Below are 24826 nucleotides of genomic sequence, written 5' to 3' on the forward strand. Positions count from 1 at the left end.
CCTGCCATTATTCAAGCGCGATGAAACACATTCAAACCAACACACACGTGATGTTACGGCATTTGGTGCTTCCTGATACAGACGAGTATGTGTGTGTGTGTGCTCAGAACAGTCATAACACTAAACTCGTCTCACTTTTTTGACGAATTATGTGTTGAAGGGTCGTAGGGTTGAATGGGGGTGGATCGTTGAGGTTGAAGGAAGGAAACACGTTCAAATAATAAAATAATAATTTGCTGAATAATTCATAACGTCGGTTTTACGCTCCTGAACCTCCTCTCGCCAAACCACAGACGAGTTTTGACAAGTTCAGCAGATTATTATCAAAATGTTTTAAACAAACTAGTCTCCCGTTTCCCGTGGTGGTGCTCTCTATATCCCGGGATTGAGGTTGGTTCCGTGTGAAATGCGAGAGTGTGAACTGCGAGTCGATGGGTGTTTCAGTAGTATTTTTTCTCCAAACACTCATACATTGTAGTGATGCTTTTTGGCACAATGTGAAATTTTTGAGATTAAAAAATGCTGACTGGTTGCAATCCACCTGGATGATTTTTATTGAAATCCTCTCAAAGTTCGGATCCTCAACACCAAGAATGTCGTACATTGCCGTTCCCATCTCCACCATGCACCAGGAAAGGGATTCAGAAGACGAGAAGTGTTGAAGCTCCCCTTTTTTAAGGAGACAAGGGAAAATCTCCACAGTGTCCCCAAATAATTTTGATTTCTCTGAGTGTAATAAAATTGATAAGAAACTAATTCCAGAGATCGTTTTGAAAATTCTCAAAAAGAGTTATTTTGTTTGTTCGACTACTTTTTTTCCGGCAACACTGGCAGTGCGGTGTCACTCGCTCGGTCCGCTGAACATCCAATTTCCACCCAGTCAGCCAGCCGAATGTGTGATGTTTGTCTTCGCCGTCGCCCGTCTCGGCGCTGTTACCGAACCGCCCCCTCGACACGAGCTAATAACTCATTGTGTGGTGGTTTGTAGTTGTGGTGGTGATGCCTGGGCTAGGAACAATACCGAAAATGATTAACAATTCCACCTCGTCCCCGCGTCCAGCCAAAATTCTGTCAAATTAGCCATTTGGTTGGCCCACTTTTTTGGCTGGGCGACGACGGAATCGAGCAGCCTCGAGGCCGAATGTCGAGGATTGTGGCAATCCGCGCCGTGAAGTGACGACGACTTTGTCGAAATTTGTTCCGGAAGGGTTAAGGACGGCGGCGAGAGTGGGCTGATGGTGGTGGTGGAGTCGTCGGATTTCGCGGTTTTGAGCACACATATCAAAATATGTTCAATATTTATTTAGCGACGTGTATCACACGTACGACAAACTGTCGATGTAGAAGCAACCTGGACGGCGTTGGAAGTTCTTTGTGTAAACAGCGAGAGAAATTCGAAATGTGGTTGATGGCTTGCCCATCCAAAGGGTTGACAGTTTTAAAGGAATTGTCTCAATATTTCATGCTTTTCACTTCAAGTTCGCAAAAGTTATAAACTTTTTTGAATGGTACCTACGTTTTTAAGTGATCCCGAGCAGACGGTAATAACAAAATTCAATAAAAAATCCTGTTAAAATAACAAAAAGTGTTATTATTTTATCCTGAAGTTCAACTTCAAGAAGAAAAAATAATAACAGTTTCTGATAAAATAACAAAATTTGGTATTGACGTGATATTATTTTGAAAATGTTTCATAACACGCTAATAAGAGGTAATGTTATACATTTCAAAAACTCTCCTAAAAACAAAATTTGTTATTCGTTCGGTATACTGACTTAGAAATAAAATTACCATAAATCGCACAAATGGAAAAGTTTCTAAGTGTCCATAACACAATCTGTTATTATTTTTTCTTTTGTTAAATATGATTAGATCTTTGGGATAATTTTGTCTAATTTCGTCGGGGTCATTATTTTGGCCATGAAATGGGGTCCTTAAGCTAACATTATTCTGAAAAGTTGAAATTTTGAAAGTTGTTTTTTTTAATTATTTGATATATCCCCTAAGGGACTTAGCTAAAATTGGCTCGAGCAATGGGATAATTTTGACCAAATTCGTCGAGGCCCGGGCAGACGGTAATAACAAAATTCATGCCATTTCAATAACAAATTCTGTTAAAATAACAAAAAGTGTTATGGAATCTTCCTGAAAAATCCATTACGGCATAATGGTTTAATAACGGTTTATGTTATCATAACAAAATTTGTTATAGGTCTGATATTGGTTGGAAGCCAAAACAACTTTGGAATAACATTTTTTGTTATGGAAGAATAACTCCAACTGTTATTGGGATGACCGGATTAGTTGTTAAAATAACAAAAATTAATAACAAAGATTTGTTCGAAGAATAACTAAAAATGTTATTAGTCTGTTATTACAATAACATTCCAATAACAAAAAAATCATAACGACGAATAACAAATCTTGTTATAAATAACGTAAAATGTTATTGGCTTAGTATTTTCAAATATCAAAAAATGTTATTCCCAAGTTATTTCCGTCTGCTCGGGGGTCATTATTTTGGCCATGAAATGGGGTCCTTAAGCTAAAATTATTCTAAAAAGTTGATTTTTTTAATTATTCGATATATCCCCTAAGGGATTTTACTAATATTGGCTAGAACTATGAAATATTTTTGACCATTTTCATCGGGGTTATTTATTTCACCATGAAATGGAGTTTCAAGCTAAAATTAATCCGATAAAATTAACTTTTGAGAGTTCATTTTTTTTTTATTTTTTTTTATATTCCCTAACGGAATTGATTTATTTATTGAGAATTTTTGGAGTGTGAATAACAAAAACTGTTGTTATTTTCACAGAGCCAGGAAGTCGGAGCTTACGTTGAAGTTCGAGCTGGAGTGAGACCTCGGAGACTGCATCGGATTCAGCAAATTTGAAGTCGGGTATTTTTGGAGAGCTGAAGTCGCCGTTGACGTCATATCCTGGATCCAGAGTCGGAGTTGTCTTCAAAGTATGGATTCAAAGTCGCTTGGAGGTACCCGACTCTGCAGCCCTGACTAGTGCAGATGAGTTATGGCAACTGCTGGTTTATTTGCAAATTACAAATAAACCAAAACAATAACTTTTTTTGTTATGGAGACATACCAGTTCAATAACATTTTTTGTTATTATGCTGCTCCATCTCTCCGCACAAAATAACAAATCTTGTTATTCTTTCATGATTCCTTCTGTATTATTGGTTTGTTACAACATAACAACAGTTTAAGTTATTCTTCGAACAAATCTTTGTTATTAATTTTTGTTATTTTAACAACTAATCCGATCATCCCATTAACATACTTCGATCTTCTCACGATATCAAAAAATGACCTTCCCAAGTTATTTCCGTCTGCTCGGGAAGGCTTAATTTTAATAATTCAGTAACCTCCTAATATTAGCGCACTGAGTTGTATGAAATTCTAATTATTTTTCAAATGTTAAGCCCTGCTCTGAAAAATGTCAGTGCTAAATGAAATGTTTGAATCACTATTTTAGTTACACTTCTCTTTAAAATTGCGAAATATCAGTGAATGTATGACACCAAATAAACATTTTTCTCAATTTCACGTTTTTCCCGATTTGTGATCTAAAAAACTAAATTAAAAAATTGAGGATTTTGATATCCCTTGATTAAACCAAAAGTAAATCAGTTGCATTTTACAGTCGAAGTCTTCACTAAGAAAATTTCTGTAGTAAATTTACCTCAACTTGACGGAATATGTGAAATTACACATAAAGAGAAAAAGATTTGTACAATTCGAAATCAAAATCTATCAACATTCCAAAAAAAATCAAAAAAAAAATGCGGTGTAAGTGAACAAAATAATAACAAAGATTTTTTAAATCAGTGATAAAAACATGATGATTCTTTTTAGAAAATTGGCAACCCTTTGCCCACCAATTTGCACCAACCGCGAATCATCATCACCCCCAATGATTCATCGAAAAGTTTCGCGGCCGGTTTCCACTTTGTTGGTTCTTTTTGCGTTCTGCCGGGCTACCGATTCCAGGGTTCAAAGGCACCATTCCCTGACCAGAACCAACTCAACTCAACCAACCAAACAACCAGTCAGGCCGGGTTTAGCCAGGAGTTTGGCCGATACAAAATACCACCACTTCGTCGTGTGTTCTGTTTGCTGAGTCGCGATCGCATTTTCGGGGCCCAAGTTCATTGGCACTTTCGCGCAGTTTAATGTTTGCACACGCGTGCGGAATAACCCTTGAATGTCGAAATTATTGAAACTCTTGTTTTTTTTTTTTTGCAAATTGTGAATTGAATGTGATTTCTAAAAGAAAGCTTTATGTGAACCAAACAAACTTACTAGACATTCGGTATTTAGATATTTTTTGTTGAGTTAAGGGTTAACGTGATCAGAATTGGCAAATATTACGCGAAAAAAAGCTCAAACTCAAAACGATAGAGAAGAGTTATGACCCCTATCAAATTTGGATTCTTTGAAGCTCGCTGATATGGAAGTTTAAAAGTTAATAATGAAATACCAATTTTAAACTTTAAAATCTCCAAAAAAGAACAAGAATTTCGAGAGCTTGAAACATTCTAAACCCGTCAATAGCTGTCACGCGGGGAACGTTTATTGGGCGCCGAGAATCGCGCGCTAATTTACAAGCCAAACAAACAATTAGCTAGCTCTTCACGATCGACGGTCGGTTGTCGAAAACGGTCGCTGCTACTTCTGCAGACATGTTCGACTGGGAAATGACACCGTAAAAAAAAAGGTGGGACGGATGGGTGGCCCGCAACGAGCAGGACGGCGCCACCCCGAAAGGTTTGACGTGGGACTATGCAGTTATGGTCATTTCACCGAAACATTCGAGTTATTTGCTAAAAATAGTCTTGATTTAAAAATTTTGAAAATATTATTTTCGAAAAGATCGGAAAATTTCACAAATGTTTCATTTTTTAACATTGAAAATCGGACCATTAGTTGCTGAGATATCGACATTGAAAAATGGTGGGCTGTTTGGGTGAGACTTAGAAAACTTCAATTTTCCTGTTTTTAAACCTTTGCATTGCAATATCTCAGCAACTAAAGGTCGTATCAACAAAGTCCGAAGAAGCAAAATATAGAGAATTTTCTCAGCTTTTCAAAAATATTTTTTTCAAAAGTGGACAAACATGTGCACATATTTAAAAAAATGAAAAACTGCGACGATTTTTGCGACCAAAATTTCGATTTTTTGAAAAAATCAGTATTGATTAAAAAATTCATAACTCGGTCAATGGTTTTTTGCACAACCTGGAAATTTCTGAAAAGTTGGCATTTTATGTCTTCTAAAACATATCAAAAAATAAAAAAAAATTAAGAAATAGTGTTTTTTGCAAATCAAGTTTTAGTAATAAAAGGTTAAATAAAAAAATCACCAAATTTTTTTTACCGTGTATCATTTTTTTCTAGTGTAGTCCGTATCCATACCTACAACTTTGCCGAAGACACCAAATCGATCAAAAAATTCCTTCAAAAGATACTGATTTTTGAATTTTCATACATCATTTTTGTATTTACAGCTGCCAAATTTGTGATGCAAAATGGCTTCTTTGGGCATACCGAAGGCACCAAAAAAGTTTCAGTCGGATAAAAAAATACAAAAATTAAAATTGAAGAAAAAAGACCGATTTCGTAGAGAATTGCTCATGTCTAATTTTTAGTTCTTTGATGAATTGAAAAACCATTGGCCATTTCACCGAAATTACATTTGATGAGTGCTATCGCATTATCAGTTGTTTGGCGTTATCTTGCGTTTGTAGAGCCATTTCACCGAAACTTTTCATATTTAATGTAATGTAATGAATGTATCGAAAGCATAGCCCCACGTCAACCACCGACTGCCGAAAAAGTTTGACACAGTCGTCATCAGCGGGTCATTTATTCCTTACCGTTCATAAAAAAAAGACACATTTATTCTCTATTTTGATCACTTCTTTCTCCTTTTTTTCTCGCTAAACAACATTTGCCAGTGTCATCGTACAATTGCTTCGGTTGTAGTGTTTTATTTTTATCTGTGACAAAATAAACCACAACAACAGCAACACCCAAACCGAAAATCAGAAGACAGCGTAGAGTTAGGAATATTGATAAGTTTCGGCCACGGCTTGTTTGAGGGGGATCATGTCGTAAAATTAAATGGGTATGTGTCGTCGATTATTGTTTTCTTCGGTGAGGTGAAGGTAGGGAGCGGTAGATAATTTCTTAATCGCGGGGTTTTACTGAATGAAGCTGCTGTCTACTGAATGGCGGCTATCGAGGTGGATGATAAACCGTCGTACTTTCAAAAATAGGCGTTTAAGATAAGCCGTTTCAATGAGATAGTATGTTTTGTTCAGTTATTTAAGGGGTTACATACATGTAAATCGACAAAAATGTCAGAGGTTTGTGTGAGTACACACTTAATTTTATTTAAAATCTGTTATCAAAACAAATTTGAAAACATTTGGTTGTATCACTGCTGAGATATAGCTATTTGAAGTTGGAAGTTTCAAAAAACGCGTGCCACGATATCTCAACACTGCCTTGACCAAATCGGCTCAAAATTTCGGTGAAGACTCGTTAAACCAGTCCTGTGTGCATGACGAAAGCCGATTTTCAAAAAACTTATTTAAAAAAAAAAGATAAAAATATTTTTCTGTTTTTCATATAAAAAATCGTCAGTTTTTGCTTTTTGTATTTTTTTAAAAAGTAAAATTTCAAAATCGGGCTTCGTCATGCACACGAGATATGTCTTGGGAGTCTTTACCCCAAATTTCAGCCAATTTGGTTCATCCCATCTCGAGATATCGTGGCACCCGTAAATCAACTCGGTGTTTCGAGAAAAAACACTCAGAAAGTTTGACAGTCCGCTTTGCGCACGGCAAAATGTTGAGCCTAAAATCGTCTCTAACTCAGTTTAATCATGGAATATCTTCATTAATGTTTCAGAAGTGATTGAAAATCATCTTTTTAATGGTTTCAATAAATTTTCTGTAATATGAAAATTTGTGATTTTCTACATGTATGTAACCCTTTAAAGCAGATTTTCTATATGTTTATTGCATTAATTGGTTGAACTGCAATTAAAAAAACGTAAAACTTGGCTGCAGTAAAGAAATAAAAAAAATTTGAATCATTTTATGTTTCTAACGAGATATCACTAAGGTAGATGTTTAAACAAAGGAACCATCCATAAATCACGTGAACAACAATGTTCTAGAAAACTCAATAGATTTAGGTTGAACAGAAGTTTTCCAAGAACTAGCGTTCCGTTTCACTTTAAAAGAGCTATTACCCAGTTAACTCAATCCGAATTCTGAAACGGAATCTAATTAGAATCGTATACCAATTCCGTTTAAAACGCAGCAACCGGTTCCGTGTTCGAACCGGTTGTTGCGTTTGAAACGGAATTTGTGTACGATTCTAATTCGATTCCGTTTCAGAATTCGTATTGATTTGACTGGGTAGTGGTGAATTCAAAGTAGCTGTGGTGTTTCTGACCATTCAAATAGACCGTCAAATTATCGATCGTTGGAATTTCATGAAGATTAACGTCTGGTTGTGTATGACAAAGGTATTCAAAAACAAACACATATCGCAACCGAATGGTGTCATCATCGCCAGCACGCAAAACATAACCCATAAAAAAGAGAATGGCACCTGCCAACAATCATCCATCTTTCGACAACGGTTAAAATTCTTCGTTGACCTCTGGCCCCACAATTCCTTGAGTCTTCCATCAAATTCCAAGAACTCGCCCCCCTCTCTGTCTCTCTGCTGCATCGCAATCGTTGGTCGGCATGTGTTTACAGTGCAATGTGACACTGCTGGCTGCGAATGTCAGCAGATATCAAATATTGCAAGCAAACTGCAAACAAACCTCCACCACCGACTCGATGCAGTCACCCAATACCGATATAACTAGCGGGAAGATGGCAACACTGCCGCCTTCTGCGCGACTGCCTTCGCCGTTTGTCAATAAATAAAAATATCGCTGATTAAAGTAAATATTTAGAGAGAATGCCGCCACTGACTCTGTGGCACGATGACGGTATCCGACGACGTTAAAACACATTTATTAACAACGAAAAAAAAATCGGTATTCCGAACCTTCTGTTGGTCTGGCGATGCTGCTTTATGGACATTCCACGCAAACACCTGGGGCTGACACATCTTAGAAGTTGGACCAGAGAGAAAAGAAGACGGCGTTTGCCAAAAGATTCAACTGGCATTACATCATGTCGTACAGTGGAACGCCGTTACTTTGAGAATCTTGTTTGGCAATGTCGCACACGAAGTGTGCCAACTGCAAGGGAAGCTGCGCAGCAAACTATCAGAAACAAAAACAAATCGAACTTTCAAGTTGGGGAAACAGATCAAAATTGAACATGACAACACTGTCGCAAGCAGTCGGGCTATTGTCAAACCATCGGAGTTCTCCTGTGGAACCACCCACCGAGGAAATGTTTCAACTCACGCGCACGGGACAAGAGTTTACATTAGAGTCAGCTCGCGGGACGCCAAACAAATCTCGCGGTGCGGCAACCTGTGCGTCTGTTTTTGTTCCCAAATGGAACCTGTGCGGCGTCGCGCCATCGATCCGCCAGTCCCGTCAACACTCACCCTCTGGTCTGTAGAGGAAATTAAAGTTATAATTACCCCCGGGGCTGTGGAGTTTTTCGGGCGGGAAATTGACGCCGAATTGTTCTAGAAATTGTGCGATGTTTGTGTTATTAAATTGATGTAAACTGAGCCGATGCCGCCACCAATTAGAGACGACTATGACCTCGTTTTGTGACGTTCTAGGGCCAGGTTCTCCGGTTGGAAATGGAAAATTTCTATTTGTTTTGACACCGGGTCAAAGGAAGTACCATAATGCGAAATGATGTTTACGGGAATATGTATCCCGGAATGCGGTTGATCCGCAAAAACCACACATAAAGTGTTTCAACTGCGAAGGAAACTGTACAGCTTATTGCTCGAGCAACAAACATCAAAAATAGCTTAATATTGGGAAAATTGAACTTTTTAAACTTCTTCTATTTTCTTACAACTATCGTTTAAAGACACAAAGAAATATCTCTTGGGATGAATCAAAATTTCAAAAATTACTTTCCACATCTTCATTAAACCGGGAAGTGTCTTCCCCAATTCCATCTTTACAGTGTCAGTCAATAAAGGCGGCCACCAATTTCGAGTAACAACACTTCAAACGCTCCCTCTTCACACCCCAAAGTCAAACCGAAAATTAGTCATGCAAGTGACGTGCCCGATAATGAATGGGCCACAAATTTCGTCAACCGACGAGCTGCGTCTATATAAATGTTTGATTATCTTCTTCTTACCACCTCAAACTCGCGTTCACGCACACACTACCTTAAAGTAACTTTGATGCAATAATCATAATCGCCTCGCGGCCAAAACCAACCAAGACGACACATGCAATTGCCCATCATGAAAAAAGAAACGTAAATATCGAAAATTTCAGCCGCCGCGGCGACAGCGACAACTTTGTGTGATTTTCACGCGTGATGAATGAAAATTTCGCCAAAAACCGCGATCCCGGTTGGCACCGGGCCAAGATCGTTTGACTTTTGAGTGCGCCCAGAGCTCCAGCTGGGCCAGGGTTCGATTTGCACCCATAACCGGTTCAACCGGTCGAACCGGTTCTGAACCGGTTATGTCGAACCTGCGACGACTCACTTGCAGCTATTTTCCCGCCGATTGGAGCCCCGTTCCGGGGCGGTTCTGCATCGTCGAAACTTCAGGTTCTATTAATATCGAGCGCGCGCGCATGCTGCACCGCGCCAAACTGTCACATGCTGGCCCGGTGTCTCGAGATCTGCCGAACACATGGAAGCACACCACTTTGACAGTTTGGTGTGCTGAGCGCGCGGTGTGGGCGGCAGCGGAAAATTTATTAATTGTTCGAATCGGTTGAAAGAGTTTTAATTTTAGAAAATTCTCCGTCCGTTCTCCGGCCGCGTTTTGAACTCTCTGCGACAGGTTCTTCCAAAGCAATTATCGTCGGAGCGCGTGTCGGACTCGATTACCGTCCCAACCGGTTCGAGGCGACTTTGATTGCCGAACGGTTCGGGGACGTTTCGCAACACAATGGCAACGGCACGGCGTTTCTTGCTGCTTGCCAACTCTGGGAAGTGGACAAATTGAGACTCAATTGCGCCTTATTGCCACATTCGATTTGTTTGCTTGTTTTTATGCCACAGATCTTCAGAGGGGGCTATTGGCACATTGTGCCGAATCGTCCGGTAATGGCGGGAAAGTTTATTGATGCCCCCCGTTACGGTTGATTTGGGTTTGGTGCAGGTCGGTTGGGAAAGGTTCGGATAAAATGTTGTAAACAAGGCGGAGAACATGCGAAAATGACGTAAACCAAGTTTAGTTTGTTCGCTTTCTCTAATTGACGAAATTGCACGATTTTTAAATTATTTTATTGGATCGTGAATCGATTTAACAATGAAACACAAAAATAAGATAATTAATAATGAATATTGACGTCAATATACAAGAATATTGGGGATAACAATAAAAATTTCACACTACACTTTTCATATCAGCAAAAAATGTATTGAAAATGCAAAGCTATTCAAAAATAATCTTAAACAAAATTAAAAAAAAAACACTAGTTTAATCCACCTCACAATCCTTTAAGGAGTTCCCGAGTTTTCCCCGATTTTTTCTAGAACCTCTAGAAATTTCTTACTGGAAAAATTAATGCAAATCGAAAACTGTCAAACCATTGGAAATTTAAGTATAGCAAAATACGTGAAAAATTGAAGCACTCTTAATTTTGATTCAGAGAAAAAATAATAAAACCAATAAAATTTAATTAAAAAAAAAATACTTTACAAAAAAAAATCAAACATATCATTTTGATTTTTTGTTTTTGTTGGAAAAAGCAAAAAATACTACATTTTCAATTTGTATGAACGCTTTTTCTTTCAAATCACATTCAAAATATCTAACTCATACGAGTTCAAATCTTTTTTCAAGTTTCCTTTAATTTTTGTGAAAACTATCAATTACAGTCGACTCTCTGGCTGTCGATCTCCTCGATATCAATAATTCTCCATCTATAGATGAATTCTTCAGTCCCTTCAATCTGCATACTTCAATTATCTTCATTCCTCGATATTTTCCCTTGCTTGAAGGATCTCTTCCTCGACGGTCCCTTGGATTCTGTTTGCTTTAAAAATCTCTTCCGGTTGTCAATAATTTCACTTTCTCATGGCTTGCACAGACATTTTTCTTGGCGAAACGAAGCTTTGAAGGGTGTTTGACATTAGTTTGTTTTTGTTTGATGGACGTTACCGTGATTCTCTCTCATAGCTGGGCAGGGTTGTTAAAATTTCAAAATATCAGCTCTCAGCAACTACAATTATCCCGCCTGAATATTCATGCCTCAAATACAACGGCTCTTCTCTCTCTATTGAAACTCTCAGCGCCGAACATAGCCGAACACGCTTTCGTGTTCATACACTCGCGATTGACATTTTCCTTTTCTCTCTCATTCCCGCTTCCACGATCATCCTACCGCGACGACGTTTAACCGCAAAAGCCGTCACAAAACCAATTTCGCAAACGCAGTTTAACGGGACGTCATGCGTGGTTGGCTCCTAATCGCCATCTCGCGTTCTCTTATTGCAGTTTTCGGAGAGATTGAGAGATTTAGCGGTGAGAGCGCATAGTCGAGGAAAAGGAGAGGAGTGATAGAGAGAGAATGACATCGCTGGGAATCACGAGACACAAGAAGAGATCTCACAAGCTATAGTGACGGCCGCTATACTCTCGGACATTTTTGGTGCAGGGATAATCAATTGATAGCTTTTCTATCACTCATTTGCAACACTGTAGCTGGGTATCAAGAAAAAATATTTTCAATCGAGTCTTCATTTTGCATCGTTCTGTAAACTAATGATTCTCTTCCTCGACGGTCCCTTGGATATTGACAACCAGAGAGTCGACTGTATTCTAAAATTTAATGTTGATTTGTCAAGTTGTTACTATTTAAATGTTTTCAACTTTATTTCAATGAAAAATCCAGAACATCTCTCATTTAAGGCGTAATTTTCGAAGATACAAAACATTTGAATCAATTTTGTAAATTTTACAAAAAGTTCATATTTTTTCATACTTTTGAAAAGTAAAATGTAAAAAAAAACTCCATTTGGCATGAATCACGTTTGGATTTGATTAGATAGTTAACCTTTCGGCAATCGCGCAAGTGTACTTTGGGCACCGTTTGGAAGAACGTTTGTAAGAGAGGCTTAAAAACGCAATCAACCTATATCTGCATTATTTTAACCATTAATTAATTAAGTTCAATTTTAGCGAATTCCCGACTTTCCCAGTTTCCCGACTTGACTGGCCACACTGTTGATGCCTTACTCACTCCTTATTAATCCTCAAATATCTTCAGTTTCTTAGAATATCCGGAAAGGTCTTTCGGTTTCAACGATAGGTCGGATTATTGGTACCCCTGCTTCTAAAAAGTACACAAATACCACTTCAGTGGTCTTAACTTGAGACAGGGTTGCAAGATCTTAAATTTTTTGATTCGTTAGGAAGGTTTTTCGAATTAATCCGGACATAGTTTTCATACAAATAATCGAGATCCGGCTCATACAACTTAAGTGGCCATAACTTAAGATATTGTTGCTAGGTCTTAAAACTTTTGGAATCGTTTGGAAGGTATTTCGGAACAAATCTGGGAAAAATCGTTCAGTCAGAGCCGAGAAAATTCAGTGCATATTGTTGATATTCACATAAATTTGCTCAGAATTTTATTCTACTTCGGTATTTATAAATCCAGAGTTTTTAATAATTGGGGGATTAGATAAGATTTGTTGAAAAGTCCTACAAACTATTTGGTTTCATATCTTTTTTATTAAAAAGTAAATTTTTCGAGTGATTTTATGACTTTCCTCAGGGAGAAAGGCAAAACTCAAATCTGTGTATTTTATTACTTTGAATGCGCCAAATGTTAAAATTTGACGATCACTCCAAAACACATTAACATGAGGTGTAATGATCATGAACATCATTTCCTCAAAATCTCAAAAATATCTCGTCAAATGAGAAAAAAAAAACATTCAAAAACTTTCCTCTACACCACAAAAGAAAGGAAAAGTGAAAAAAACCAGCCAGCGCCACCTGTTGGTACTACCACCCCCACGTCATCCCCCCTCTCACAACCTCTCACTCGTCGTTCCTTATGTCATTGATGAAAATTATCCGCGTTGGAGAGCAAAAGAGTGAAAGAGAGCGAGCGAGCGAGTAGTGTGTGCGCGAGCGAGACGCCTCACTCCACGTGGTGACGAGTTTTCCTCGCGCTGGATAGTCCGGCCGAGTTGTGTGGTGTCATAAAGGAAGAAGATACACGCACACATGCTCACACGCACGAGGAAAACCCAACACGCATGTGTTGGTACGTTTGCGAATAAAAACAAAAGGGGGATATCGAGTGCGCTTGTGTATTTGTGAAGTGCGCCTACTTTGATCGAGGTGTGCGCGCTACTCGTTTACGCGCGTGTGTGTATGTGTGCGTGGGATGACGGAGTGTTTATATTCTGACGCGCCGAGGGGTTAAGGTTCTTTGGGAATGGTTTTTGTTATTGCTGGTTTGTGCAACCTCCACAAGAACACACACAAAAATTGAAAGGAAATTGCATTATAAAATCCTGACGCGAGGAGCGATCGCACGCACACTACGATGCGACATAAGGGGGAAGGTTTAGTTTATTATTCATTTTAGAGAACGAGGATTAAAAGGGTTCTGGAAACAGGTAATTCCAACCTCAACAAGAGTTTTGAGTCAGACTTTTTGCTTGTTGATGAAAAGTAGCTTCATAAGCATAAATAACAAAAGAGAAAAAGCATAGTTAAGGGGAAGTTGCAAGTGGACAACAGGGAAATGATTTTTAAATTGAAATATGAAAAATGAAAAATAATTACGGGAGAAGTGGCGCGAAGCGCAAATAGAGAAAGAGTGACTTAATTCTAAAATGGGCAAAGTTTTCTTAATGATAAATGAGCAAAAATAACTAGTTTGTAAGCGCGAGTGGAAGTTGTCACGCTGGAAAAAAGATGGGATATAAAAACTTACACAAAATTGTTCAGGTTTGTTTCTAGAACTTTTATCTGTTCTTTTTGTTCTGGGCACTCTCTCTTTCGCTCCGCCTGGAACCTGCCGGGGACACACTAATTAATTATCTTTCTGCCGGTATATTCTTTTGTTTCGTTTTTATCACAAAACTCTCTTTCTCTCTCACTTGAAGATTCTTTCGAGTGTACCCACACTCACTATCGCACACCCTCTTACACAAATTGCACACAGAACTTCACCTGGTGCGCTATTATTTTCCTCTTTGCACAATTCTTTGCAAACTAATTGCGCACACCCACTCAACCGGAACCGGATCTCCGGAAATCAATTTTCATAAGCCACTTGTTCGAGATTCTCTGACCCGAAATTCTTCGAACCGACTCGAAAAATTCTCACTCACTCGCAGGCGCGCTTGGAGAACAAAGGGCTCCTTTGATTCGCTCTCCTATTGTTTAGAATTCTCGGGCGACGATCGCGCGCGTGAGTTGCTCAAAAAATCCGAAAACGTTTGCTTTTACTTCCGAAACTAACGCGGATACACAAATCGTCGTTCTCGGGGGCTTCTGCTAGCTGACTGACTTCGGACGGTCGGCTGGTAAGTCGTCGTCGCAGTCGTCCGTCACCGTCGTCGTCGTCGGTCGCACACATGAAAAAGTGTTGTTGCCGAAAACAACAACAAAAAAAACCAACCCAGCACTCTTACTCTCGCGCCGTTCAGGAGACAAAAACACACACACTTTGATATCTATAATATCGGCGGCGACACAATCAAAGAATGCCGCGAGCGCGCGGTCGATCGCAGTAAACATTGACGCATATACACACGCGCGCGCGTTTGCACAACACCCCTAAAACGCCCCATGCGTTCGAGTCATCAAAGCAAGCTCAGTGTATGTGTGTATTGGTGTGAGTCGTTGCGCATCTTTTATCCCTCGTGGAAGGCAGGTATATCGACGGGCGGACGCGGTGTGTGAAGATGCAGCTTGAGTCAGCTGAGGATGTGTGAGCGGCGACGGCGGCGTGACGATCACAGGTGTGTGCGTGCGCAGCGAGTGTGTGTGAGTGCTGCGCGAACACTCCGGTGGATTGGATATATCGGCGTGGATGAAGAGAGAGAGAGAGGCCCGAATGGTTGGGTGTACAAAATTCAAATACATATTGAACAAAACGGAATTAATTTTAAGAGCTTTTTGCAAAGTTCTTTGCCATAGTGGTCATAAAATTAGAATTGTTAAACAATAGCTAAATTTCAGCACTTCGGGATTGGTAAAATAGTCACCGTAGTGCCGGAATTTGCAAAATCGTCTCAGTTGTCAAAAATCTTATACGCCATTTTTAAATGTTACTCCAGCAGTGTATCCGAAGATTAAAAAAATCGAATCGAGAGATACGAACAAAGTGTTCAAATGCCATGGTACGTTTTTCAAAATCGTACCATGGGATTTGAACACTTTGTTCGTGGTTCCCATTTTCATGAACACTTGTTCACGATTTTGGGAACTCTTTTTTCTCCGTGTGGACTGTAGCGGATCCGAAATTTCACCCGATAGTATTCAAATTGATATTTTGTGAGAGACGTGAGACAAATTCTCTTTCACATTTCTCTCTTAGTGAGTATCCAAAGAATATCTTTTGATGAAGATTCTTCCATTGCTGATCATTACTGTTGCAATGTAGAGCTCCCGACAATAAACACATAATTTGCCACAATAAATATACATTTATTTACACGGACAGAACTACATTTAACAGACTAAAATACGAAACTATTTGGCACGACCAGAGTGCACTGGCGTTGTGCTCTGGTCGACGAACGACAATAGAATATCGAACACAACAAATGAAGACGACGACAAAACTCCTCACTGCGTGCGGAGAGCATCGATCAGAGCTGGCTGTGCCAACACAATGAGCCACCGACAACATCTACGCCGTCGTCAGGGTGGTCCTCCCAACAATTACAATAAAGTTTGGTAAACAAACTGGACTAGATTGTTCACGGTCCAACAAAACAAAATATTGGCAATTGTCCACAAGGGCGAAGCGGTTCGTTGTCAATTTTTGAAACTGTTTTATTTAAATCAAAATAATTGAGTTTAAATGTTTATAAATATTACTTGGTTGCTTATGACATTCGATAGAATGGCCAGATACCAAGCTTTTATTGTGGCAATTATTTTATCAACTGGCCCCATAGCTCAGTTGGTTAGAGCGTCGTGCTAATAACGCGAAGGTCGTGAGTTCGATCCTCTATGGAGCCATACTTTTTATTTTAGCGCTTAGAATGATGAAAAAATCTAGTTTGATATTTATAAATTAATTTTGGAAGGCTAAATTTTCCTTTTTTTATGCTGTAGACGTAACTTCTATAAAAGAAAATCAATTTTTCGAAGATAATTTTTAAAACATACGCCACTTGCGTGATTTGTTTTATCCGCATCAAAAACCCAAACTCAAAACTACATAACCCTATCCAGTGGTAGAAATTCTGTGGATAAGCCATTCAAACATGCGCAGAACCCCACTTTTTAAAAGTGTGAGTTTAGTGCGCGAATCCAATCGAACAAAGCCGTAGAGGAAGTGTGTTGCTTCAGGTCGTTGCGCGAAATCCATCAGAATTTGCATTTTTTGTTTTCTTTTCCACGATCACCAGCAGTGTCACTAAGCCATACAAAACACCTGTACTCTGTTGTAGTGGTGGTGTTAAAAAAAAGCAAGCAAAACTCATCCATGCGGTGCAACTTGACCTCGTGTTAGCAAGAGAGAAGTGTTGCCAGCTGAGGAAGGGGGCAGTAGCTGGATATCTATTTTCGTCTGTTGATCGCATACTCAGTTGTGGGGGAATACAGGGATGATCGACACGAGAGAAGATGCTGTGAACCTCTCTCTTTCTCGTTAGAATTTTATTCAAAAGGTTCTCTTTAGAATGACGTCAGTGTTGGATTTAGAATGACGGAAAATATTATTTGAAAAAAATACATACCGTGAAAAGCACATTAAAAATACTTGGGAAACATAAATTAATGCATTTGTCAGAACAAGAATTTTGTTTATTTTATAGAAATAAGTATGATGCAATTCAAGTAGTTTATAATTAAAGTGGATTTATTTTCTTTCTACTGCTAGAATTTAAAATTAAATGCTTTTTCAGATAAAGATGTGAGGCCCCATAGCTCAGTTGGTTAGAGCGTCGTGCTAATAACGCGAAGGTCGTGAGTTCGATCCTCTCTGGAGCCACTCTTTTTGCTTTGATCCTTTCTGCTTTTCAATTAACTCAAACGTTGTAAACATCAATTGAAATAAGTCCATTACGTCCGCTCGAATTGAGCTCCTGTCATAAGGGCTTATCTCAACGGGTCGTTAAAGCAAGCTTTCATAAATTACGCTCAGTGCCGATTGATTGATCTCAATTCTGCTTGCTTCGGGACACAACATCAAAATGCCGATACTTATCACCGTTTACGGCTCGAATCGGGAGCAGCTGTCATCGTCATTAATCGTCACCAAAGCGCCACGTGTCCGGTCGTTAAATCCCCCCCCCCCAGGCAATTCGCCATTCAACCGGTGGAGCGCACAGTCAATGAATGTTTAGAAAACGATGAAATTTAGAACCCTCCCACGGTGGGAAACAATCTTCGATAGCCAATACTTTCTCCTCCCTCCCATTGCCGGTGGAGCTATAAAAATTAATCGACGAATAAAAGTTAGTGTGCAGGGAAAATAGTTTAAAATAATTTAACCCCTTGGTGGGTGGACGACGACTGGTGTCCTGTGGAGGCACGCGTTCGTAGGTGGTTTGAAATCATGTCTCTGTTTTAAAAATTCACGTTTTTAATACTATTAGGGGAGAATGGGGAGACTTGATCCCCTTTTTTGTATCGCACATAACTCTGTCAATTTCTCACAGAACTATGAACTTTTTGCATGAATTGAAAGTTTAGACATTCAACTATGATTGGCTGGATAAAGGTATTTCATCAGAAAAACTCTTCGAATCATGCCAAGCGTTTAAAAAAAAAATGAACCGGCATTTTCAAAATGTTGAGGGTAAATTGATCCCCCTTTCAATATTTTGAAGAAATCTTAAGAAAAATTTTTCTTATTCATCCAAACTTTTAATTTTCTATAAGTTACAGCAATTTCACATTAAACATGTACGTTTGTGTTCAAAATATAACAAGTTTAGCATGCAAAATATTTAAAAACTTAAAATTTTCTTTTTTAGACAAAAAAATGAGCATGTTTACAAAAGCTGGTAATTTTTGTTAACAAAACTTTTGAAAAATGGTTCAAACTGCAGTAAGTTGTGTACAACTGTACTATAGGAAACTATGTACGAAAACCCAGCCCAATTATTTAATCTTGAGGCTGATTCCAGTGTCTGTAAAAATGCAGGGATCAAGTCTCCCTAAACGCACTTTTTTAAACAATTGATTGTAAAAATAGAATGACGATAAATTTAACGTCAAATGCCCTAAGGATTTTGGAGTTGATATGTTTATCAAACAATTCATGTATAAAAAATATTTGTTTGAATAATTTTTCAGTGTTTTCTATACTTATCAAAACAAAGAAAAAAGATCTCTTGGAAGTTTTTTGCAGCACTTTTTAGAAAAACTAGTGGAACTCAATCTAAACATTTTTTATTTTTTTTTTCTTTGTTTTCTCCAATGAGTTTTACTCAATTTCGCACAACTTTCTAGAACAAAGCTAATTGTTTAACCCACATGCTGACGAGGTACAGGCTTGGGATCAAGTGTCCCCGGGGATCAAGTCTCCCCACTCTCCCCTAAATATGGCAAGCTTTTTTTTCTCGAAAACGGAACAAAAAGATGTTCTCGATTATTATACAATGTTTACAAATTCTGTAGTTGTCCATACAGTTTGAAAAAAACTGTAAATTTGTAAGGTGTATAATTGCTCATGCTCATGCTCAAGGTGTATAACTGGAAGGATTAATATTACCTTAGTTATGATATAATATTACCTCAATTAAGACTGAAAAAGTGGCATTATATCAGAAAAGTGGTAAATTTACACATTTTTAGATGGCAAATTACACACTTTCTGACATAAAAGAAAAAAAGTAAAACTAATATAACTATGATTTTTTGTACTGTGCATAGAACCCAAAAACCGAATCATGAGAGCAATATTCTTTCGTGTTTTTATTTAGAGATGCTGTGATAAAAATGTGGCTTCATGAAGATTTATATTTTAGTAAAATGCATGTCTTGGACCTGGTATGGCGAAAGCTAAATTAACAAAAAAGCAAAAATGTTCAGCGAGATTTTTATCGATTTTTAACAAAACATATTTATTTTTATGGTTTGTCGTAAAATACGGAGCGATTTAAACACAGAGAAAAAAAGTTGCAATTTCTGATATTGGACATTTGCTTGATTGAATTTTTCCTGTTTTATTAGTATTTTTCCATAAAAAATGTTGTTTTTTTTTCGCAGGGCAGCCCCATTTCCCGATGAATATTACCATAATTTGTTTTGTGTTCTGTGCATAATTGTGAAAACGTTTTGCTGCTGAGCTTTGGAAGTTTAGTGATTTTTTACACTCCAAATTATGTATACTTGAAAGGGAAGTCTAATAAAGCTATTCATTCGTCGAATGATTCTATGACTTTCTCCAGATAGGAAAACAAAATTAAACTGAACAAATTTCAAAAGGAATCAAAAGACCCATTCAACGATGTTTCCGTGAAGGTGGGGAGGAGGTCAAATAAGGAAGTTCATTTTTCAAGTGATTTAATTGTCTTTCCTCAGTAATGTGAGGAAGGCAAAAATCGCTTTTTAACAAAAAAAAAAACGTTACTTAATCCACCCTTAGGTGGTTGGCGCCTTCCTCACATTTAAAGGGTGCTATCCAAAATGCAAAAAGTGCGTAAATAACACTTAAGTGCTTATAACTTTTAATAGGGTTGTCAGATCTTCAATGTTTTGGACGCGTTAGAAAGGTCTTTTGAATACCCATCCTACGATAGGTCGCATGAGAGATCCGGACAACGTTTCCATCAAAATATCTGAGATCCGGCCTCCAAAAAGTGCATAAATAACTCTGAAGTGCTTATAACTTTCAATAGGGTTGTCAGATCTTCAATGTTTTGGATGCGATGGAAAGGTCTTTTGAATACCTATCCAACGATAGGTCGCATAAGGAATCCGGACAGCGTTTTCATCAACATATCTGAGATCCGGCCTCCAAAAAGCGTATAAATAACTCTTAAGTGCTTATAACTTTTGATAAATTTGTCAGATCTTCAATGTCTTGGACTCGTTGGAAAGGTCTTTTAAAAACCTTTCTGAAAATGTATAGCATGACGGGTTTTCTTACAAAAACCACCCTTTTTACAATCTTCCGGACTTTTGTTAAAATCGTTTTTTTAGCATAACTTTTGAAGTACTGCATAATTTTTAATAGCGACTTATGGGACCCAAAGATGGATCAAATGATGCCAAAACATAATCGAGTGACAATTTTTTGATCAACATCCCACCACACACACAAACATTTGCTTAGAATTTGATTCTGAGTCGATAGGTATACATGAAGGTGGGTCTAGGAGGTCTAATTGGGAAGTTCATTTTTCGAGTGATTTTATAGCCTTTCCTCAGTAATGTGAGGAAGGCAAAAATGGATAATATTATTTTATTCAAAATAAAAAAAAAAAGATTTTTATTGCATCCTCATTCCCCTTAGGAAAATCCAAAATGCAAGTATTTTTGTAGAAAAGATAACAGAAATCATCAATTGTACACGAAATTTGTTTTCAGCATCTTTGAAAAAAAGTGCAAAATGCAAATGAGAAAGACAAGCTTGAAATCTGCATTCTGAATTTCATCTTGTTGAACAGATTTTCATACCCAGACTCCACACAGAAGACGCAGGTGTGCAAAGTACACCTATTCAACAAGTGACACACACAATTTTCCACCAGGATCACCCAACATGCACGTGTGCGTGTGCATTGTAGGTGTGTGCGTCCAACCCCATTCAACAACAGCGGGGAAACTGTGCGGGAAATGAGCTGAAATTTATTGGAAAACTGGGATCGTCCCTAGACCCGGTTCCGGAACTCCACACCAAAGACTGGCACTTATGTATGGAAAATACCGACTGATTTAATTAAGTTCTCTGGTGCCTCACGCTGAGCTTAAAATTAAAACCTTTGAGTTTCGAATGATGTCGCCTGTCTGCTGCAAGCAGCACAGAACAAACCCAGCCCGGCATTGTTTGACAGTTTGGCGATGTTTATAAAACAGTGGATCAAATCGATCATCTGCTGGGAGAGAAATGGCCGGTCATAAAACAAAATCAGAGCGGCTGTAAAATCATCGCTACTAGCTGTTGTCATCTCATCTCCCTCATCTTGGTAGAGATTAGCCGACGACCGGCAAGACAACAGCAACAAAAAACACTTTCGAGTTCAATTAGTCTTGGCCGTAAATACTTGGCATAGCAACGGGTGACACTTGCCGACACTAAAACAGAAGAAAGGTAATAAAAATGTAAACATTCCTCATTTCAAACTACTGTTTGTGCATAATCTAGGCAGAACGGCCGGCACCAAATGTTCAATTTAGATCATCGGAATTAAACATAAATTAACCCTCTGTTGGCTTGATTTTTGGGGGCATTTTTGTATGCTCATCGTAACTATTTGGAAAACTTTTCATTAATTACAAACCTGTTGATTTTTTTTTTCAATTCCGTTGTTAAACTACTCACAAAAATTGCACCACCAAAAAGTACTGTTTAGCATCCATTTGAGTGCTGAAAAGTTCAATTTTTCAGCACTTGTATCGAAAAGTTCCTCGTCCAGAACTGTTTTAGAGTGGGTCAGTAACAGAATTTTAAAGAATTTACAGTTATTTCGAAAAATTAAGTTTGATAAATGCAAAATGGATGTTTTTTTTTGTCGAATAAGCCCGCAAAGGGTTAATTCGCACCAATTACCGGAGTGCGTCCCCAGCTCAACTGCCCATCCAAACGGACCGTCCGCGGTTTGTCTCGCGGGTTAACCCGTACCCCTCAACGGCCACAGAACCGATGCGGATGGATGGGGTTTATGGGTCATGTCACGTTTGTTCAGCTCCAACCCCCTTTCGCCCGCCTTGTTCTGCGTAATGTTCGCCATTAAAAATGTTTCAAAACTGTCTCGCGACTTTGAGAAGGATTAAGCGTTGTAGGTGGTGGTGGCGGGCCGGATTAGACAGGACTTTGCGAGAGAGTGAGGACCAGCAGTTGCCTAATCCGACATCAGACAGCACAGGGAAAAGCAAGATTTTTCGCTGCGGTGTGACGTTTTCTTGGGAAATTAATTGCCGTTGTTATCAACGATGGGTTATGGGGAGTGAATTGAGACGTGAAGGAGAAGTGTTGCGAATTTTTGACGCTTAAGATGCGGAGATTTATACTTTTTCACAAAATTTTGTCGAATGAGAAACAACATAGTTTTTTAGGAAAGTTATAATAACTACAAAAGATAAATTCATCGCAGCCTTCAAAACTGACAAGCTTGACGTAAAACTACCACATAATCTTGAGATAATAACTACACAGAAAAAAAAAATCCGGTAAATTTACATCATTTATGATGTACCAAAAGTGCACGTCATTAATGATGCGAATTTACATTAACTTCATTGGAAATTTACGAACCATCCAACGTAAATAAGCCTTAGCAAATTATTTGGAAATCATGTAAATTTCCGATGAAAATAACGTAAATTTACCAAAGCGAAAAAATTTTTTGCTCCGCTGAATCTAGAATTCGATGTAAATTTAAAACTTTTTTTCAATTTTTGCTTAGGATGACATACATTTGGATTTTTGTTTGATCATATTGGAGTATTTGGAGCTAAATAGATACTCAATGTTAATCATTCAAATCACAAAAGTAAGTCATTTAAATTCGTGAACCAAAAACTGTTTTGAATTTTACATCAGAACTCAGATTCAGCGGAGCAATATAAACTGAACATTTGAAAAATATGATGCTGCAAAAAGTCATTAGCAGGTCCGGATGAACAAATGTTTATATTAAACAAAAGATAACAAAAGTGCTGTGAAGTCAGAGTCGGTAGAGTCGAGTAGGTACTTCTAGAGACTCAGAGTCGGACTCGGCGTCGCTGAATCTCCAGAGTCGGAGTCGCAAAGCAATTCAAAAGGGTGATCTTGGCAATACGGATTATAGGGGAAATATACCCATTTTAATCACACTAAGCCGTTCGACCAATTCTCATCACTTTTGCCGTTTCTGCTATTAAATCAACATTTTCAGATGTTTCAACAATGGAGAGTTGCTTGCTCACTTTTATTTGAGCTATTTATCACATTGGAACAGTCAAAAACACTTTATATAAGCTGTAATTCATGATCAAAGTGCTGATAGGCCGATAATAGAAATAGGCTGAGAAAGGGTATAGTTCCCCTACTTACCTAATGTCAACAAGTAAACTCTCTCTAATCCACCTCGTAATCCAGTAAATTTTTGGTGCAAGATGTTTAAAGCTTCAGAGGTGACCAGTTCCAGGTTCACCTCACGGTAGTCAAACTTGATTTTCCTCGGTTACCAAAATGTAGCCGATGCTGGGTGACGAGAAGCTGTCAGCACCATTTCAAACCTGCTGGAGCATGCAAAGTTCCAGTGATAGTGGCGTTGTACAGCATCCGGCGAGTCTTTTTAAAGCGTGTGCTTGCTGTAAAATTATACAGAGTTTAGGAAAAGAATTTATTTTGCAGACGATCTCACCATTTAATGGGTTTCCTCGAGGGTTTTCTTCAGTGACGTAACATGCTGTGTCGGGTTCAAATCCGGGAACACAAGCTTCGCGGAGGATAGTGACTTACTGCCGAGGAGCTGGCTGTGGGCAATCCTCATCTCTTCTTTGATGGCCGCCGACTCTCATGTGGACAAGACCGTCTTGATATTCTGATACGAGCAGCTTGGTAATCCTCCCGTTCCGTGATGCAATACCCGTCACAATTCCGATGCCTAACATCCTCAAGCATGTTATTTATCTCATCTGGAAGTAAATCTATGTGTCAGTTAGGTTCTCAAATCAATTTCATTCAACACTTACCGTTTAATCATCATCGATCCAGAGGAAGAGGACATAAACTGTTTTATCAGCAGATTCCCGGTACGCACAATTCAGTGAATCATATATTTAAAAAAAAAAAATATCCTTATTTACAGCAACATAATTAGTTTTCTACAAAGCTGGCAAAGATCAAGCTCATCCAGTTAAACTTTTTCGTCAGACAGCTATTTGTAAATATTTGGAAATCAGAAAATGACGTTTCTCGGCCCTGCGGCTGAGCACATTTCTTGTCAATCTAGTACTTCACTATAGGCCCCCAAAACCAAAGCTAAAAATTCGATTCGCCATCTACATTCGAGTAGGAGAACTTTGGTGCAAGGTTACGTTTATACGTGGTTTACGTTTTTGCGCGATAAGTGCAAAGGGGAGTGAAAACTATTTTAAGGTTTTTCAGAAGAAAATTGATCTTTTAGAATAAAATAAAGTTACCAGGAGGTAAGAAATAAAAAGTTCTATCGACTGACTTTTTGATTTTTTTGCTAAGTTGCCATTGTGATTGAAAATTCTGAGATCCGGATTGAAAATGCGAGAATGAGGTTCATTTTTGAAGCAGAGCTTTGCTTTTATGGTAGATGTGACTTTTAAAAATATTTG

General features: G+C 38.4%; 1 protein-coding gene and 2 non-coding genes across 10 annotated transcripts in view; 2 read left to right on the plus strand and 1 right to left on the minus strand.

Moving 5' to 3' along the window:
• LOC6039090 (polypyrimidine tract-binding protein 1) overlaps positions 1–24826 on the minus strand; it is a 466473-nt gene that overhangs the window by 371262 nt on the left and 70385 nt on the right. For 4 of the 8 annotated variants that reach the window (XM_038249978.1, XM_038249977.1, XM_038249981.1 and 1 more), the window contains exon 1: positions 14115–14697. The exons of 2 other annotated variants lie outside the window; for them this stretch is intronic. The gene's annotated coding sequence lies outside the window, so the exon portion shown is untranslated. Of the gene's footprint in view, positions 1–14114; positions 14698–24826 lie in introns of those variants that run through there. 2 more of the 8 variants (XM_038249974.1, XM_038249975.1) reach the window with 2 other exon arrangements.
• Positions 16302–16375, plus strand: Trnai-aau. The gene has a single exon. It is a non-coding gene; the product is annotated as a tRNA-Ile (tRNA).
• On the plus strand, positions 17278–17351 carry Trnai-aau. The gene has a single exon. It is a non-coding gene; the product is annotated as a tRNA-Ile (tRNA).

Source organism: Culex quinquefasciatus, chromosome 1 (assembly GCF_015732765.1).
Source record: "Culex quinquefasciatus strain JHB chromosome 1, VPISU_Cqui_1.0_pri_paternal, whole genome shotgun sequence".
Classification (NCBI taxonomy): Eukaryota; Metazoa; Arthropoda; class Insecta; order Diptera; family Culicidae; genus Culex; species Culex quinquefasciatus.